Below are 16,249 nucleotides of genomic sequence, written 5' to 3'. Positions count from 1 at the left end.
AAGCAAATTTCAAAAAATCTAACCACAGATATCAATAGAACTCAAAAGCTGAGTTGCGTATAGAATGCTGGACAGAATATCAGAGGATTCTAACCATCTGGGATGCATTTTCTGAACAGACAGGAGAAACTGATCTATCAGCAGCTGCCTTATGGGAAATGGATAAATACTTGAAAGGGAAAAGAAATTGACAGGATTTAGGGGAAAACAGTGTTGGAATGAGACTAATTAAACAGCTCTGACAAAGAGTCGGTACAGATACAGTGGTTCAACAACCATCTTCTGTGCTGTGTCATTCTATGATTCTGTTGAATAATTTTAAATGTCGATTAATGGAGGAGCAGGAAATAGTAAAGAAAAAAAAATCAGGTGCTGAATTACAAACAACTTTGTGTAATCAGGAACGAGGACACTAAATTCACCAGAGTTCAAACACCCTCTGATTCTCTCACAGGCCACTCGAGATGCCATTTAGATTGACCCATTTTATGCAGGGGCCAACATACCTGACATCACACCAACACCGAAACTCAGAAACCACATTACTTGTTCAAATGATCAATAGAACATCTTTTTGGCTTGACAGGAAAATCCTGTTAGCAGCAAAGAATTACACTGACAGCCAATTTCAGATTGTCAGTTGGGCTTACAGCATGTGCAGTCATGTGTACTGGGAGCTCCATATATTAATACTCTGTTCTTTACAAACACACAGAACACGTAAACACACTATGTCTATTTCAATTCAACAAAGTAAGTGACAGCCATTCATTGTCTCATTTCTCAGGATAATACCCAGCCCAATCAGAGTCAAACTGTCTGACTCAAAATTTAAACTTGGCAGCTAGCTGTCAGTCATCACTAACTGGTACATTCTGTACAGCAAGGGCTCTACCAATCAGAATACACTTGCCATCTGACCAACACTTTGCTGCAATACAATACTGGTCACAAGAGTAGCCAAAACAATTCACACCACTGCGATAATTCTGCACACCTCACTGGGACAGCTCGCTGGAAATCAATCCCTCTATTCCCAGAGTCATCACAAAAGATAAATATTTCAAAATAAGTACACAAGGTTTCCAGATTTACTCTAATCCCCCTATAAACACCCACCCAGGGGTGGCATTGTGGCTCAGTGGTTCACACTGCTGCCTCGAGGGACTGTGTGCTGTGTGCTTCCCATGTCTGCATAGGTTTCCTCCCACAGTCCAAAGATGTGCAGGTTAGGGTGGATTGGCCATGCTAAATAGCCCCTAGTATCCAGGGGTGTGCAGGATAAACTGGTCAGCCATGGGAAATGCAGAGTTGAAGGAATAAGAGGAATGGGGTGTGGGTTTGGGTGGGATGCTCTTCCAAGGGTCAGTACAGACTTGATGGGCCGAATGGCCTACTTCCACACTGTAGGGATTCTATTATTCTTTCACAGATGTAGACAAGGAAAGAAAAATGAATGGAGGAAAATTGGGAAAATCCTTGTTCACAAGGTCTTTTGAGTTGGTTCTCCTTGATCAGAAGACTGAGAAACTGCACAAGGGCTCAGGGTATTGGGTTTCACTGAAACAACAAACCAGCAGCACAGTTCCATCACTGACATGGGAGGTCTCATAATCCAGCTTCAGTGCGACTGCAGGAGGTAACAGTGATCAATGCCTGAAATGACAGCACAACCTTATGTTTTTCAGCATGACTTGTTAATTGCTTGATTTTAAACTTCTAAATCTTAACCCCTTTTTCCCCTAAATTTATAATAATAAGGTGAGGGCAGTGTTTTTTTTTAAATTATGTTTATAATGAAATCTGTCTTTTGATTGATTCTTAATATTAAGGATTGATATTAAGTTATTCCAAAGCAGTGTTTTGAGCAGTGAGACTGTGCTAACTCTGCATTATTGAACAAAATCTTTGTTGTTAGGTAATTTCTGGGTCTGTAGATTGTTAAAGGAACAGAAATGGCTTTTAGTCAGATGATGTGCTCTTCCTGTCAGATGTGGGAGATCAGGGAGAATTTGAATGTTCCTGGAGATTATGTCTGCAGGAAGTGTGTGTGATTGTAAATACTATCAGACCGCATGGATTGGTTAGAGGCAATGAGGAATTTACAACAGCTAGGAGGTGTGATGGATGGCAGTTTCCAAAAAGGAGGTAAATGGAAGATACAGTCTTTGGATAGTTGACCGTCAGGAATGGTAGGAGAAGGAGGCAAATAGTTCAGGAAACTCCGTGGCTATCCCCATCTCAAAACAGTCTACCATTTCAGATACTATGGGGATGCCTCTCAGAGAATGTAGCACAGACAACCGGGTTTCTGGTACTGTAACTGACTCTGCTGTAATGAGGGGTATGTCAGGTTCCAATCAATTGATTAAAAATGGGACTCTCCAGTCAGGGAATCAGACAGATGTTTCCACGGCTGACAGGGAGATATCAGGAACGTGCGTTATGTCCACGGTGTCAGGGTCAAGGATGTCTCGGAGAAGCTGCAGGATATTCTGAAAGGGGAGATCGATCGGTAAGGACGTCATTGTGCATGTTGGTACCAGCAACATAGGAAGAGAAAGGGATGAAGTTCTGAAGACAGAACATAGGAATATAGGCAGAAAGTTAAACAGTAATATCTGGATTACTCTAAAGTGCCACGTGCTAGTGAGAGTAGAAATAGGAGGAGAGAACAGATGAATGTGTGATGAGAAGTTCATGCAGGGGACAAGGATTCACATTTTTGGATCATTGGGATCTCTTCAGGGGTAGAAATGACTTGTATAAGAGGGATGACTTCCACCTGAATTGGGAGGGGATCAATATCCCTGCGGGAAGATTTGCGAATGCTATTTAAACTTTCCAAATATAGACTGGGAATGTCATAGTGCTAAGGGCTTGGATGGACAGGAATTTGTTAAGTATGTACAAGTAAACTGTCTTATTCAATATATGGATGTACCTGCTAGAGGAGCAATCCTTGACCTTCTGTTGGGAAGTAAAGCGATTCAAGATGGCGGCAGTGTAGGACACGCCATTCGCAGCTCCTCTGCTTCACCAGTTCCTTATCCTTTCTGTTTCTTTTCTTCCTCTTCTGCAGTTTTTCTTCAAAACCCTCTCCCATCAATTTTTAACTTCTTCAACTAGTTTACCCAGAGGAAATGGAGAATGGAGCTGATTCAGAGACCATGCCAGCACTGGAAGTGTGTCCCAGAGTGAGTCATGGCCAAAGCCTGGAGCAGAAGCAGACTGAGCCCAGGCTGGCCTGGGAGATGGGTCCGCGAGGTGAGTCACAGTCATAGTCATAGAGTCATAGAGATGTACAGCTCGGAAACAAACCCTTCGGTCCAACTCGTTCATGCCAACCAGATATCCCAACTCAATCTAGACCAACCTGTCAGCACCTGGCCCATATCCCTCCAAACCCTTCCTATTCATATACCCATCCAGATGCCTTTTAAATGTTGCAATTGTACTCCGACCCTCCAGGGAAAACAGCCCCAGCCTATCCTGGAGTTGGTCCCGTTGGTGCATCCCAGAGATGAGTCCCGGAAACGAATCCTGGAGGTTTGTCCCAGAGATGAGTCCTGGAAGCAAGTCCCGGAGGTGAATCCTGGAGATGGATATTGGAGGTGGGTTCTGGAGATGCGTACTGGAGTTGCGCACCAGAGGTGGGTCCTGGAGATGGGCACCGGAGGTGAGTCCCGGAAATGGGTCCCAGAGGTGAGTCCTGGAGATTAGTCTCGGAGGTGAATCCCAGAGGTGGTTCCCAGAGGTGGTTCCCAAAGGTGGGTCCCAGATGTGAGTCCTGGAGATGGTTCCCAGAGGTGAGTCCTGGAGGTGGGTCTGGGCTGGAGGCCAGCACATGGAGGTAGCGAGGCTTTGAGTTCTGAAGCCCAGCTGAGCCCCTTGCTGAGATATTTGTATCATCAATAGTCACAGGTGAGGTGCCGGAAGACTGGAGGTTGGCTAACATGGTGCCACTGGTTAGGAAGGGTGGTAAAGGACAAACCAGGGAACTATAGACCAGTGAGCCTGACGTTGGTGGTGGGCCAATTGTTGGAGGGAATCCTGGGGGACAGGAGGTACATGTATTTGGAAAGGCAAGGACTGATTAGGGATAGTCAACATGGCTTTGTGCGTGGGAAATCATGTCTCACAAACTTGATTGAGTTTTTTGAAGAAGGACAAAGAGGATTGATGAGGGCAGAGCGGTAGATGTGGTCTACATTGAGGCGTTCGACAAGGTTCCATATGGTAGACTGGTTAGCAAGGTTAGATCTTATGGAATTCAGGACGAGCCATCCAGTTGAATACAAAACTAGCTTCAATGTAAGAGACACAGGGTGGTGGTAGACGACTGCTTTTTGGATTGGAGGCCTGTGATCAGCTGTGTGCCACAAGGATTGGTGCTGGGTCCACTGCTTCTCATCATTTATATAAATGATTTGGATATGATTATAGGAGGTACGGTTAGTAAGTTTGCAGATGACATTAAAATTGGAGGTATAGTGGACAGTGAAGAAGTTTATCTCAGATTACAATGAGACCTTAATCAGATGGGCCAATGGCTGAGAAGTGGCAGATGGAGTTTAATTTAGAGAAAAGTGAGATGTTACATTTTGGTAAGGCAAACCAAGGCAGGACTTACACAGTTAATGCTAGGGCCCTGGGCAGTGTTGCCAAACAACGTGACCTAGGTGTGCAGATGCGTAGACCCTTGAAAATGGAGCCGTAGGGTAGACAGGGTAGTGAAGAAGGCAATTGGCATGGTTGCCTTCATTAGTCAGTGCATTGAGTATTGGAGTTGGGAGGTCATGTTGTGACTGAACAGGACATTGGTTAGGCCTCTTTTAGAATACTGTGTGCAATTCTGGTCTCCCTTCCATAGGAAGGAGGTTTTCAAACTTGTGAGGGTACAGAAAAGATTCACAAGAATGTTGGTGGGACTGGAGGGCTTGAACTCTTGGGAGAGGCTGAATAGGCTGGGGCTGTTTTCCCTGAAGCTTCGGAAGCTGAGGTGTGACCTAATAGAGGTTTATAAAATCATGAGGGGCAAGGATAGGTTAAATAGCCAAGGGTCCAGAAGAGTCCAGAACTAGAGGGCATCAGCATAAGGTGAGAGGAGAAAGATTTAAACAGGACCTAAGGGGCAACTTTTTCACACAGAGGGTGGTGCATGTATGGAATGAGCTGCCAGAGGAAGTGATAGAGGCTGGTACAATTACAACATTTAAAAGACATCTGGATGGGTATGTGAATAGTAAGTATTTAGAAGGATATGGACCAAATGCTGACAAATGGGGTTAGATTTATTTATGGTATCTGATCGGCAGGGAGGAGTTGGACCAAAAAGTCTGCTTCCATGTTCTATGTGTCTATGTCCCTATAGGACTTCATCTTGGTCTTCCTTTTCGAAATGCTTCCACTGGTTTCCAAGTATCACAGGATGGTTGGTTTGTTAATAAAAGATCTCTGATTTAGCAATTGATGAAAGAAAGATCAACTTGTTTTCTTCACGTTTAAAATCGATTTTGACTGCACAGAACAGAGAGACAGCCCTTGAGCGGGTGGAAATATGATCGCTTCTCTCTGCACCTCATTCCCACCCCCAAGCTGTTCAGTTACTTGAGAACCAATCATTGTTGTTGGCAGGCTTTGTCATCGATAACTGGTCACTACTCCATAAACCAATCAACGTCTTATTACTGACCAAACCTTCATCTGAATGCAGAGGTTCCTTGGCTCCAGTTCATCTGCAACCATTTCAATTGCTGTTTGTTCAAACAGTTGTACAATCAATCCTTGCAGCGAGTGTCAGGTGACTTACTTTGCAAACATGCTGCAATCCTTTAAAACACTGCTTTTAAAACAGTTCCCTCTCATTTCAGTCCACAATGTTAAAGAACACAAAAAAGACACAATCTTTACAATTCTAATAAAGCTAGGATGAAGATATAAGGGTGGAGTGAAGTAACTGAAGCTTTGATCTGTACTTAATTGTACTGCACCCAGACTGACAAGTGACATCCTGAAATTAAGTCCCCAGCAGAGTTGTTTTTTCATAATTGCCCTATCAGTTTGATGCCAATTTCTTGCCTAGCATGCACATTGGGAACTCTTTGGTGTACTGTCTGCAATTTCCTGATCATAATAAGCATGCAATGTGGACAATGTGCCTGTGAAACCTGGAAATATCTTAGTTGGCAAATTTTGTCAATTCTCCTTTGATGAACCAACCAGTCCCACTGGTGAATAAATCAAGTCGCTCACTCTTCGAAAAGGGCTTAGCAAACGGGTTTAGTTTTGCCGATAGAAACATAAAAGGTGATGTGCTTTGAGCTTGTAATGAGTGCGTACTTCCTGCTGGCAAATTGAATGCTTAGCTGACCACTTAGCACTTTACAAATGCACACATGATAAAATTTCTAGATTAATATGTGTTTCATCTATTTAAGCATTGAAATAAATTGCAGCTGTTTGTGGATTAGTGATGGAATATCAATTGATAGTCATTACCTGGGATCTAGGAGGTAACGGCAGTGTTGTCATTTTACTCCCTCTTTGATCCCTTTCTCTTCACATTGCATTTGTCTCCCAGTCAGCAGCTCTCTGCAGTTTGGACATATTGTATAGGAGAGGTTTCACCGGTGACAATCAAACACCTGGAGAATTTGTGCTTTGTGCTAATTAATGATGTCAATTGAGGTCAACAAATCTCTTAAAAAGCATTAGACCAGCGCAGAAACTAGATTAATTCAAGCACTGCTGTTTCTCTCCGTTTAATTTTTACACTGATTTCAATTGACAATACAGATCCTGGCATGAGTTCAGCAAAGCCCTGTTGAAAGAATGATGAGCTGCTGATTTTTGCCAGTAATTTGTTCAGAGCACAGTGAGACCTGCCTGAGATCTAATCAATCAACATGGTCTCAAACCAACTGTAACTCTGCTCACATCATTGTTCTAGCTCTGTCTCCCTGTATCCTTGGCAGTAAAATACGGCATATGTCTCAGGGATCAGTCACTAATCGCCACCAAATGACATGCAGAACTCTCAAATATAATCAGACAGGAACTTGAAAAAGACATCCCCACCCTAAGATCCCACTGATTCATGCTCTCCCTTTCTGTTCCCAATCTGTTACATAGCCTGATGCCACTATTTCCAGCTAAAATGGAAATGATTAGGTAAAGACCACATTGTGACTGGCTTTGATTCGATGCATATTATTAGCATCATGTAAGTACGCTTCACTCATTATTTCCCAGGAGAAATAATCCTAGCTTTCTTATAAAACTTTGCTTTTTGTTTCACTAATGAGTTATCTTTGCTGTAATTCTTAAGACTTTGTTTGAATAGATACTGTAGACTGCCCACTGTAGTGTGCTGTTTAAACAGAATTTGCTGAATAATTATTCTTCATGCTGTCTGCCCCTCTCCTGCTAACTCACTGACGGATTTCATGGTATCAATGCATCACTTTGGAAAACCTTTAAGATTATCCTCTTCAACAATTCTTTAATCCTATGTCTGATTTAATTCATTCCATTATCTGGTTTCTTTGCTCTGTAAAGCATCAAGATGTTGTTTTGTTGTCAGGAGTCCAATAATAATTTGTTTGAATTAGATTAGGACTTAATTGGCATTAATTGAGGCCCAGTGGCATTGCTCACAGTGTGCTGAGCACGGATGTGAGATTCAGCTGCTAAGTGCGACCTGTCCCTTTAAGGATACAGGTAAGATACACATTGCAGTGAAGTGGTCTACCTGGACCCTGAGGTCAAATAGTGGCCAATACTTCTTTTGGAACACTAAATGTTTTACTTCCCTGGTTTTTCTCCAGATATTGAACAAAAGTAGCAGGAAATGATTGGCTTTCTTTGTCTTCCTGTATACTTTTTTTTACATAGGCTTTTGCTGTGATGTGTTTGATTTTGTACGAAGTGAATTGGACCCAAAGTCTCAGATTTATTTCAGTGCCGTGAGGGCTGTAAGGATTAAATATAAGGACAGAATGCATAACCTGGGCTTCTCTTTCCCTTAGTGCTCGCATATGAAAGGGTGAATTATTTGAGGTATGTGCTTAACATGATAAAGTGATTTGATAGTTTCTCTCTTATATATACTGTCTCCTCTGGTAGGGACAGTCCAGAACAAGGGGGTCATAACATCTGAGCTCAGCATTTAGGCTGAAGTCAGAAAGTATCTTTTAACCCAAAAGGTCATGGAAATCTAAAACTACAAAAAAGATATTGAGTCTGGAAATTCAATTGAAAATTTCAAAACTGAGTTTGTCAGACTTTTGTTTAGCAAGGATGTTAAAGGTTAAGACCGTACGAACCACACGAAATAGGAACAGGTGGCGTCCATTCGGCCCCTTGAGCCTAATCCACTATTCAATAGGATCATGGCTGATGACATTCCTCGCGTCCATGTTCCTGCTCTTTCCCTGTAACCCTTGACTCCCTGTATTATTAGGAATCTCTTTATCTGAGCTTTAAACATACACAAGGACTCTGCCCCCATGGCTCTCTGTGACAAGACATTCCAAGGAGTTTCACCCTCTGAGAGAAGGAATTCCCTTCATTTCAGTCTTAGATTGTGCCCCCTGGTCCTAGACTCTCCCATGAGGAGAAACATCTTCTCAGCGTTGACCCTGTCAAGCCCCTTAAGGATCCGATACGTTTCAATGAGATCACCTCCCCTTCTTCTCAATGTCCGTCAGTAGAGCCCCAACCTGTTTAGCCTTTGCTCATTTAACAATCCCTCCATACTGGTTTACAGGACAAAGGTAATCAGGTAGAGTTAGGAGACATCAGTAATTGAATGGTGGCACAGGCTCAAAGAGCTGAATGAGTTACTCCTATTCCTATGTAAAGTTTATTTCTAACAGTGGGTATCTCCCACCGTAGACCCAAAAAAAAAGACAGTTACTGACAGAGATAAGGTGTCAGCTGTGGCTTGGTGGGTAGCACTCTGACCTCTGGGGTCAAAATGTTGCTGGGTCAAGTCCTACCTCACAGACTTGGACACAACGCTCAGATTGACCCCATCCCCCCAACCCTGCTCTCTCCAGTATCTGTACAAAGGGAATGCTCTACTGTTAGCTACTCCAAAGTGCAATAGAGGCTGGGACAGTGTTTAAATTGGAATTAGACTGATTTTTCATTGGTAACGGGTTGAAGGGTTAAGGGGAGAAAACAGAAAAATGGGGGTGAGGAACACATCAGCCATGATCGAATGTTGGAGCAGACTCGATGGGCTGAATGGCCTAATTCATGTACCTATATCTTTTTGAACTTATGTTAGGGGCCAAGTTTGGTTGAGATGTTAATCTATATGCAATCTGAAATCACAAATAGATATAAACATCCTATTACACTATTCTGCTAAGAGTAGGGTGTGACCTCTCTGATTTCTAGACCATTATCGTGAAAGGAAAAAGTATGTGGCCTCAGACTTGAAATCAGATCAGCATTTTGGATGAGATGGAGAGACATGCAAATTATGTCAAAATTATTCACATGCCAGCAGAGTTGGGGACTTTCCTCAATGTTCATGTCTGTGCACACTTAAATGTCCTGGTTAAGGCCCTGGGACATAGCCCAGAGGACAGTTTATAGTGAACCCCAATGCTGTGGGTCTGGAGTCACATGTCGGTCAGACGGGGTAAGGACAGCAGATTTCTTTCGCCAGAGGGAATTAGTGATCCAGATGATTTATTTATACCAGCAATGGTTACACATCACCATTTTGCTGAATTCAACTGTCACCAGCTATCATGGTGGGATTTCAACTCAGGACTCCTCAGAACATTGGTCTAGCATTGCTAGTCTAGTGGCATTGTCACTACACCATCACCTCCCCTACCTGGAAATACTCAGGATTTCACTGGGTGTCCTGTGGCTGGTGCCTGCACTGTTAGTTTTTTTTCTTTATTGCTAAGTTTGAATTTTATGGGACATTTTAGTTCATAAAAACAGTTCATTAAACAGATCCACCAAGAGGTTGCTGCAAAGGTTGCCTGGCTAGGATGTGACGTGCTATGAAGAGAGAAGCTGGGATTATTTTTCCTTGAGCAGATAAGACTCCAGGGTGATTTAACAGAAGAGACAGGGAAGGACTGGAAGCAGGGTCAGTCACCAGGGGTCAAAGATATGGAAACTGTGAAAAGAACTGGAAGGAAATTAAAAATTCACCATCTGAAAAGGTGGTGGAAGCAGATTAAATTGTAAATTTCTAAAGAGAATTGAACACAAACTTGAAAAGCAGGGAATTAGCAAAGATCTGTGAGGCCAGCTTTTCAAACAGCAGCAGAGGCAAGCAATCTGCTGGGAGATTCTGTGATTTTCAGGGGGGTCCTACATGAATACCTGTTCATCTCCTTGGGCACATGCATTCCACACGGACTATGTTTAACATTGCAGCAACGGTAAAAATGCTCTCATGGGCTGTGGAATGCTGGCCTGAGATGTGGAAAAATTAAATGGTATGTACGTTCAGCGAGGTGGTTGAGGACTTCTGCTGAAGTGGGTCTGAATGAGTACAGACTTTACAACTAACACCTCTTGCTGCCATTCTGCTCAACCTAAGGCTCAGTGTCACTAAAGCTATTATCTCTCTTGCTAAGGTATCAAAAGTACCTGGATACCCCCAACATACTGCGCTCATGGTTAGCTTATTACAGTCCAATCTCACCAGATCCTGCCCTTTACAATGTTTCCCATTTGTAATTTTCACAATCATCACGACCTGCACAGAAAGAGTAAAGCACTTTCTTATCCTCACTATTAACTCCTCAATGAATCTCTGGGAAATTGAAATCCTGAGTACAATTGGATTATTTTTTTCCATCCACTGATTTGATGATAAATTGGTTCATCCATCTCCTCTGCCTTGTTTGGCGTTGCATAACTGATTTCCAAATTGGACTCGTATGACTATTTTCTCACATCTTCATACCTGCACATAAGCTTCTATCTTAGTTATGGCAACCTCCTCTTTAATTTACTCAGACACTCATCATATCTCAGAACAATCTCCATCTGTGTCATTTTTAAGCCCATTTCCCAATGCAGTGAAGAAAAGGGCTAACTTAAGCAGGTGTTCAGGTATAGAAGATCTGTGAAACAGTCATACAAGTGCAATCTGGGAATTAGTTATGGAACGCCAAACAGGATAGAAGAGATGGATGAACCAATTTATCATTCAATTCAGTGGATGGAAGAAAATATTCCAATGGTATTCAGGACTTCAATTTGCCAGAGATTCATTGAGGAGTTAATAGTGAGGATAAGAAAGTGCTTTACTCTTTCTGCGCAGGTCGTGATGGTTGTGAAAATTACAAATGGGAAACATTGTGAGACTTGCCATGATGTAATAGCCAGCACGAGTCAGAGCAGCAAGCTGACAGTGGCTACTTTATGGCAAAGTAAGATTTGCATTCTAAAGTTTCTAAACTTTAGGAAACAAGGGAAGAAAGAAGGAAAGACTCTGCATTTATATATCACCTTTTACAACTTCATGATGTCCAAAAGTATCTTACAGCCAAAGAACTACAGCTGAAATATCATTGTGAGTTCTGAAGAGGAGGCATACCAGACTTGAAATATTAATTGTCTCCCTCTCCACAGATGGTGTCCCAGACCTGCAGAGTTTCTCCAGCAGTCTCTGTGCTTGTGTCTGAGATGTAAGGCCAACATTGGTAAGGCCACTTTTGGAATAATATATGCAATTCTGATCTCCCTTCTATCGGAAAGATTTTGTGAAACTTGAGAGGGTTCGAAAAAGATTTACAAAAAAAGATTGGGTGGCATGGTGGCTCAGTGGTTAGCACTGCTGCCTCATAGTCCCAGGAACCCAGGTTCCATTCCACCCTCAGGTGACTGTCTGTGTGGAGTCTGCACATTCTCCCTGTGTCTGCGTGGGTTTCTGATGGGTGCTCCGGTTTCCTCCCACAGTCCAATGATGTGCAAGTTAGGTGGACTGGCCATATTAATTGCCTATAGTGTTCAGGGATGTGTAGGTTAGCCATGGGAAATGCAGGGTTACAGGGATAAGGTATAGGGATGGGTCTGGGTTGGATGATCTTTGGAGGGTTGGTGTGGACCTGTTGGGCTGAATGACCTATTTCCACACTTTACGGATTCCATTAATAGATTCTACAAGAATGTTACCAGGATTAGAGTGCTGAGCTGCAGGGACAGGCTGAATAGGTTGGGGTTGTTTTCCCTGGAACTCAGAGGCTGAGGGATGACCTTATAGAGATTTATAAAATCATGAGGGGCATGGATAGGGTAAATAGATAAGGTCTTTTTCCTGGGGATAGGGGGGTCCAAAACTAGAGGACATAGGTTTAGGGTGAGAGGGGAAAGATATAAAAGGAAGCTACGGGCAACATTTTCACACAGAGGGTGGTGCGTGTATGGAATGAGCTGCCAGAGGAAATGGTGGAGGCTGGTACAATTTACAACATTTAAAAGGCATCTGGATATATGGATAGGAAGTTTAGAGGGATATGGACCAAATGCTGGCAAACAGGACTAAATAATTTAGGATATCTGGTCAGCATGGACAAGTTGGACTGAAGGGTCTGTTTCCATCCAGTACATTTCTATGACTCTATAACTCTAACCTGGTCATTGTTTTAACATTAGAAACTTGGCAGCCAATTTGCACAACAAACAGGAATGTGGTGGTTTGGTTTATTGATAGGGGCTGAAAGTTTCTGGTTAGTTTCTGCCAGGGTTTCACTGGGCAGGGTTTGTGTAGTTTGCTTGAATCCTGTCCATCAGCTAACATGAAGCCAGTGTCCCATACACATTGCAGCACTCCAATTCCTTCTAGTTAGCAAGGCTCCCAAAATCAGGGTCCAGTTAGAATTTACATTGGGTTAAACTCTACAGTATCATTAGTGACTATGTTTTTCTACACTGGATCTTGGATAGACTGTTTTTGGAATACTGAGCATCACTTTGACAGTATATCCCTGAATGGATACAAAGACACTGAAGAAGGTAGGAAAAACATTCACAAGAATGATATCAGAACTGAAAGGTTAACGTCTTAGGAAATGCTGAACCATCTCAGACTCTTTCCTATAGGAGATATTTAAGATTATGAAGGGATTTGCAAAGATAGATATAGAGCAAGTGTTTCCATTTCTCTGGAATAATAAAACAAAAGGCCATCAAAAGATTATTCACAAGACAAATGCAAGACAATAGGGAATTCAGGAGGAACATGTTGACTCAGAGTGGGTGAGAGTAGTTGGGACAAATACCACATGCATTTAAAGCTGGGCTGCAACAGATAAAGAAGAACAGCTGGATGTACGTTCAATGATTGTCTGGCAGAGACCTGTGAGAAGCCATGGAAGGTTGCACCTGTAAATTGTCAAGGAAATGTCAAACAAGAAGAAATAATGAGGTGAGCAACCCTCCCCCACCCCAGCAGAAAGCTACCTCTTACAGACTTTGAGTCGAGGAGACAATTTGTTTGGGGAACGGTGACGTGGAGCATGCAAAATGTAAGAGCAGGTCTTGTAAACTAAATAGTTTCTATCATTAGAAGTTCAGTATATCAGCCTAACATTAATATTTCCCCGAAACATTTTGGTTTTATACTTCAGGAATATATAAAAATTGGCAAAAAAATAGATTGTAACATTAGCTTTTATGTGTTATTGGTCAGGTGTCCTAGTGTGTGGATTAAAGTTCTGTAAGTGCCACAGCTTTGGGAACAGCTACTTTAAACTCCCCAGGACTGTCGGTAAAACAAAGAGAAAAACTCTGCACTCTGAATGTAGGAATTCAGTCACTATTGAAGGAAATTGGAACAACAGATTTTCCGCAAAACTGCAAATCCAAGAATTTTGAAATCAATGGCTCAACTGCCAATGTCAACCTGACCGGTGCCATTCAGTTAGACTCATGGCATTGTCTTATCTACAATTCATGAATAATTCAGAGACTGACCTGTACACCTCCCTTTTACTTTTAACTTTTTAGATTAACCACTATTATTTCTACTTTGTGTGTTTGTGTGCTTGTATTATTATTTTGTCTTGTGTTTAGTCACTGTTAAAGATAATCCTGGTTAAATTGACTCCTTTTAAAGCATAAGTTTATTTGAATCTGGAAGAAAGATAGCCACAAGAGAAGGAAACCTTTTTTACTGTAACCTTGTTGCAATCAACCAAGGGAGCAATGGATAACCAAAGGTGGCCAGGATGGGGGAGAGGGGAGTTCCTCCCTCCTTGCCGGGCAGTCTAACATTTGGGGCATCCCATCTGGAGCTGGAACGAACTGGGAAGTTCAGCCGGAATTTGGTCATAATAATACATGTGTGAGAAAGGAATGGAAGGAATCGCTAATAAGTTTTGATGAACAGCAAGTCAGAGAAGGCTTGCTTAAAGCATAAATGCTGATATGCACCAGTTAGCTGATTCTGTGCTACAAGCACAATGTAATTTATATCTGCCCATTACTTGATTGCCAGGGAAACATAGGGAGGTAGAGGTGATGGCTGGGTTGCAGTGGTGGGGTACTACTCTCTGAGATTGATGGACTAGTGCACGCTATTCAATGCAGGAAATGTAATATCATCCTACCATCCTTCATCTCATTCTATCAGCATATCCTTCAATAGCTACCTTTCTGATGTACCTACTTGGGGTTGCCCTAAACTACACAGCAAGATCAGACACTTGTTACCATTCAGCAGATCTGTTGCTGAAACTCTCACCTGGCCTTTTGATGCCTCCACGTTCGATTATGCCAATCCTCCCCCACCTTACATAAACTCAAACTCATCCAAAACCCCACTGCCTGTATCTAAATTTCCACCAAGTCCCATTCATCCTATCACTCCATCCCTCCAATTCTTACATTGGCTTCGAGTCCTTTATCGACTCAGGTTTAAAATTCTCATCCTTCTTTTCAAGTCTCCCCCTGACCTCCCCTCATCTCATCGCTGCAACCTCTTCCATTCGTACAACCCTCAGATCTCAAAACGTCCCTGAGTTTCTTTGTTCCACACTGGGACTATGCCATTAGGCTCCCTCCCATTTTCTCCTCCAATAAGATGGTCCTTAAAACCGAGCTCTGTCGCTTGTCCTAATTTCTCTTCTCTCTCTGCCATCTAAATGACAATCTCTGTGAAGCAATTTGGAATGCTTTGACTATGTTAAAAGATGTAATATAAATGCACAGTGTTATTGTTCTCAAGAGTCTGCAAAAATCTCTGCTGCATATTACTTAACTTTATAATGTGAAGAGATGTGAGCATTGAGTTGAGGAGACAAGTTGGTCAAGGGTGGTGAAATGGAGAAAGCAAAATGTAAGAGCAGGTCTTGTAAACTAAATAATTTCTATCATTAGAAGTTGAGTATCAGTAAATCAGCCCGACATTTATGTATCCTGAAAACATATTGGTTTACAATGTACTCAGACCTGAATCTTTAATAGCAGTGACCAAGGTAAAGTATTTCAGTGAGAAAGTGGTGTTCAAGACATTTAAATAGAATCATTCTGACGTGTTGCATTGACTGACGTGGAGTTCATAAAAACATCAAATGCTCATAGATCAGCACTTGGTACAAGACTGCACATGAAAGGTCTGCTCTTACCATACATGAGGGAGTACATAACAGGGCTAACTCACAGGAAAATAAAACATTGGGTAATTTACAAAGTAAAATCATGGATTGTTTATTCTTCCAGAGAGTGACCACCATCGTTTGCCCTGTCCATGTATGATTGCTGATCGGGAGATGATGTTCTTTCAAAGAATTCCTCAGGAACACCATCATCTCCGAGTCAGACACTCTCCTGGCTCAGACAATTATCTCCATATCCTCATCATGAGTCAATATCTTTGAATCTCTGATGGAACACCACGTTGGAGCAGCATCACCTCAAGGACTACAGCGGTTCCAGGAGAGAACCCATTATCACCTTCTCTGGAAAACTAAAGAATAGCCAATAAGCTAACTTTACAAAATAGCCTGTATCTGAAGAACAGCCAGCAGAGGGGTATGATATCTGCTTTATTTCGAGGGGCCATAGCTTGCTGGTTCAATATTGATTGTGATAAATTGCAGTGGCAGGCTGGTCCTTGGGGATGTGGGCCACAGTTGCTCATAGCTCTCAGTAGCAAGTTTCAGGACAGCACTATCTCTCTGACCTTCACCCAGCCTCTGGCCATAGATGAGATGACATTCTCTCTCCTGTTTTCCTCCAGGCCACCCTTACTCAGCACTTC

General features: G+C 42.4%; 1 long non-coding RNA gene across 1 annotated transcript; it reads left to right on the top strand.

The window, feature by feature from the left end:
- Positions 1 to 7,639: 7,639 nt before the first annotated feature.
- On the top strand, positions 7,640 to 15,920 carry LOC122540504. Its single transcript, XR_006309330.1, has 3 exons — positions 7,640 to 7,722; positions 11,620 to 11,690; positions 15,709 to 15,920. It is a non-coding gene; the product is annotated as an uncharacterized LOC122540504 (long non-coding RNA).
- Positions 15,921 to 16,249: the final 329 nt, after the last annotated feature.

This window comes from Chiloscyllium plagiosum, chromosome 35 (genome assembly GCF_004010195.1).
Source record: "Chiloscyllium plagiosum isolate BGI_BamShark_2017 chromosome 35, ASM401019v2, whole genome shotgun sequence".
In the NCBI taxonomy this organism is placed as follows: domain Eukaryota; kingdom Metazoa; phylum Chordata; class Chondrichthyes; order Orectolobiformes; family Hemiscylliidae; genus Chiloscyllium; species Chiloscyllium plagiosum.
Note: the sequence above shows the minus strand (reverse complement) of the source record. Positions and strands in the feature narration are given on the sequence as shown.